The sequence below is a fragment of the Arachis hypogaea genome, chromosome 6 (genome assembly GCF_003086295.3).
Source record: "Arachis hypogaea cultivar Tifrunner chromosome 6, arahy.Tifrunner.gnm2.J5K5, whole genome shotgun sequence".
Lineage (NCBI taxonomy): Eukaryota > Viridiplantae > Streptophyta > Magnoliopsida > Fabales > Fabaceae > Arachis > Arachis hypogaea.
The window spans coordinates 76,597,871-76,602,467 of record NC_092041.1 but is presented as its reverse complement, the minus strand read 5'-3'; positions in this window follow the sequence as shown (position 1 = coordinate 76,602,467).

Below are 4,597 nucleotides of genomic sequence, written 5' to 3'. Positions count from 1 at the left end.
ATAGTAAAGTCTAGAAATGTGAATTTAGCAAAAAAAAATTATGAAAACATCCCTAAAAGTAACTAGATCATACTAAAAACTACCTAAAAACAATGCCAAAAAGTGTATAAATTATCCGCTCATCAATCACCTATTTCATGCATTATGATTTTGGAATTGTGAATTTGGATGGTAAGCTTACCTAGTCACATATTTTTGAGATTTTTAAACTTTATGGACCATGCTTACTATGTGATTGATTTTGACTTCTATTCCCCTTTTCCTTAGATGCATAGCAACCATGTCTCCCACTTCTATGTCAATTAGGTATTGCAAATAAAATTCAAAGTGTGTCATTGATTGATGTGTAAGTTTTGTATTCCTTTTTGTTAATTAAGTTTCCTTGCACATTAATCTATGTCCATTCATCATCCATTTCACAATCACTTAATTCTTGCTTGAATGCTTTTATGCTTCTTTACTTGTTGTTTATTTATCTTAACCTATAAGTTTTTTTGAAGTATTTCAAGCACACTAGAATCAGTGAAGTGCATAGTTTTTTGTGTAATTGTGACATAGCTTTTCATGCTAGTGTGTGTGTTCTAAACTTGCTAGTGTTCTTAGTTTGCATATATATAATAAGCTTAGCCAAAATAATGAAATCTTCAAAGAAATTTATCTATAGGGCACCCCAATTGATTTGAGTAAAAATTCTTTTTATGAAACTTTCTTGAATTATATACTATGGAACATGTTTTTGAGCTAAGAACACATAAGCTGTGAGTTTTTTAGCCTAATTGTGTGGTTACATCATATAACCACTATTTTTCTTCTCGTGTGTATTATTCTCTTTCTATGATTGTAATATTTGATCTGCTTGATCCAATATGTCCATTATTTTGTGTACGAATGCATTTATATGATTGAGGCCTTCATTTTATTAGCTCACTTACCCGAATAGCCTTACCTTTATCTACCATTATTAGCCAACTTTGAGCCTATGATAATCCCTTTTGTTCTTAATTTTAGCACATTACAAGCCTTAAATTGAAAAACAATAAATGTCCTTCGTTTGGATCTTTGATTAGCTTAGGCTAGTGAGAGTATTTATCATTCAAGTTTGGAAAATTTGGGGAACATTGGGTAAGATAAAAGTGTATTTTTGTTGAAGATTTTGGGAATTGGGTATATACTCATGCATTAAATATTTAAACCATGTGCATTGGTACTTTGTATATAATTCACCAAAAAGAAAAAAAGAGAAAAATAAAAGAAAAATAAAAAGAAAAGAAAAAAATAGAAAAAGAAAAAGAAAGCAATAAAAAGGGGACAAAATGCCCCAAAGTAAAGTAATAATAATAATGCCTATGTGTTATGGTTGAAAAGAATGCATGAGTGTGTGAAAAAGTGAAGAAAGGGTAGCTAGGCTTTACATTAGAGTTTAATAGGATGTAGGTTAGGTGAAAAGTTTAAGTTAATCAAAGATTCAAATTTCAAACTCACTTGGCAATATATATATATATATATATATATATATATATATATATATATATATATCCTTATCTTGACCCTAGCCCCATTACAACCTATGGATAAGTCCTCATGATAAATGTATGCATGCATTGAATAATTATTGATTGTTAGATGAAAAACAAATCTTAGAAAGCATGGTTAGAGGATAATTGAGTGAATCAACCTATACACTTGAGAGACTAGAGTGGATACACATTCGGTGAGGGTTTGATTGCTCAATTACATGTTTTCACCTATGATCATCTTATCTTGCAAGTTTGTAAACTCTTTCCAATAACTCAATTCAATCGTGGATTTGATTAGGTTGTTAATACCTTTAGCCCTTATGTTCATATATGTATTCTTGGGAATTGATTTATTGTGACCAAGTAAGTGCATTCATTTAAATAGATTGCATATAGATAGTTTACTTACATTGAATAAATGTTGATACCCCTTGTCTCTTTCTTGGTTTAGCATGAGGACATGCTTGGTTTAAGTGTGGGGAGGTTTGATAAACCCTAATTTTGTCGTTTATCTTTTGTTAAATTTGGGAGATTTTATCAACTTATCTCACATTTATCCAATGAAATAGCATGCTTTTGTAATTCTCCCTAAATTGGGTTTAAGAGTGAAAATATGCTTTTTAGACCTTTAAATTGCTTTCCTATTTTTGTTAATTTCCTATTCTAGTCACTTTTATGTTTATGAACTCTTTGTTGAATTTAATTTTCATTAATTCAATTTGATTTTTCTTCACGTTATTATTGTTTTCTTTAGTTGTTATTGTTAATTTCTTGTATTGGGTAGTTGTAGATTTTATTATTCTTGTCCTTTTACCATGCTTTCTTTTTATACCTTCCAATTATTTGACAAAATGCTTGGTTAGATGTTAGAGTAGCTTTTTGAGCATTCTTGGCTTAGAAAGAGAAATTAAGTACTCTTGAGTCAATAATACCCAGCTTATATTGGTGATTTAGAGTTGTTAGTTAATATTGTTTCCATTGACGCTAATCTTTTACTAATTTAATTAGTAAGTTGATTAGGACTTATGGATTGAGAATAACTAGTCCTATTTGACTTTCTCTCAATGTGAAGATAACATTATACCTTCTTCCGATGTTGGAGATGACGAAATAGGATTAGCTCTTGTTAGTTATTGTATGATAATTAATGACTAGAATAGAAAGCCTTGATTCTCAATCCTTGCCATGAATGCCTCTTTTTAATAATTGTTATCTTTAGTTGTTTGCTTTATTTTCTTGTCTTATTATCAACCCAATCCCGTGAAACTCATAACCAATAATTGAGCACTTGATTGTAATTTCTAGGGAGAACGACCTGGGACTAATACTCTCAGTTATTTTTATTGGGTTCAACTTGTGACAACCAAAATTAAAATTTGATTGAGGATTGTTTGTTGGTAGGGAACTATATTTGCAACAGAATTATTTTGTGAAAATTCTAGACTGACGATAACCTTCACATCAATATTATAAAGATCACTTATAAAGCGTAGCCTTATCTTAATATCTATGGGTACACTTTTTACACCAAAGAAAGTGCTTTTAAAGAGTAACCTATTTGTTATGTTTTAGGTGCACTTCAAAAATTTTGCCTAATGCATCTAAGGCCAAATGCCCCAATACTTAGTAATTTTTTCCTCTTTCACCAACTACACCAATAATTAGCCAAATCAAAGAACATAACTCTCACCAACCTTGTTTACGCCACTCACTGCCAAATCAGAGAAAGGTTTGTCGTCACTCATCTTCACGTCATCACCACTCACCATTTTCCCACTCACCACTCACCACTTGAGAACCATCAGTCCTCTTCCCCACTCAGCACTCACCATTTCACCACTCGATCGAGAACCATCGCCCTTCTTCGCCCTTCTGTACTGTGTAATACCCGGTCTAACCGAAATTAATTAAATAATGAGTTAAGTAGGAGCGAATATGGTTGGAATATTTGGCAATTGGAATTTGATGATTTAAATATGATTTTTGGATTCAGTGAATTTTTCCGAGTCGGAAGACATAGTTTTCTGCGTAAAAGCGCGCAGTGGAATTTTGACCGGCAGTACCGGCTGAGACCTGTCTGGTACTGCAGCTGAGAAAATTGATTATGAGTAAATAAGATTAAGAAATGAGGAATTATGATTAGGGAAGGTAGAAATATTTAAAGTGCGATTTGGAGCGCTAATCTTAAAGGTTTTGGCCCAAAATTGGGCCAACGGACAAAAATAAGTGAACCGGGCCTATGTGGGCCCAAGACCCAACATATATAAACATTAGTTATGAGCATTTCAGCTCATTTTGCCCTAAAGAAGGTGTGTGGGGCGCTGAATTGAGAAGAGAGAAGAGAAGAGAGAAAACCTAACTCTCTTTGATCTTCAAACCACCATAACTTGAGCTACGGAGCTCCGATTGACGAGCCGTTTGCGGCCACGCATCGCTCTTCTCATCCTCTACAATTCTATCTAAGTTTTGTGGTGAGTATTCCATTCATCTCTGCCCAGTTTTCGATATTCTCCACTGTTACACGTTTTTGGGTGGTTAGTGTTGAAATCTTGTGATTTTGGGTGTTTAGGGATACTCCAACATGGATTCCAAGTGGGTTCTATCCCTACTTCATATGGGCTGAGGTAAGAAGTGCTCAAACCCTTGTGATTTGTCATTTTTATGAGCTCTAGGTTGATGTATGTATGTGATATTGGTTATGTTAGTGTATTTGATGATCTTGGTGCACAATTGGGAGATTGGTGTTGCTTGAGGAGCTTTGGTGAGGCTTGGGACTAAGGTTGGTGGAGACTTCTAAAGAAGAGGCTCAATTGATTTGGCTACAAGAGGTACGGTTTAAGTTTCATTTAAGTACCGTGTGGTGTGATGAGAATTCCTAGGCTAGATGCCCCTAGGATTAAGTTTGGATTGTGTAAATGGTTGGTGCTAATATGCATAGTTGGTATGTAATGTGAATTGATGATTGGGTTGAGAATTGTGTGGCCTTATATGTTTGGTGTATTGAAAATTTGATATATTGGGTAATGAGTATTGATTTGTGGTTTATGCATTTAAATTGTGAAATTGGGCCGGAGGCCGTG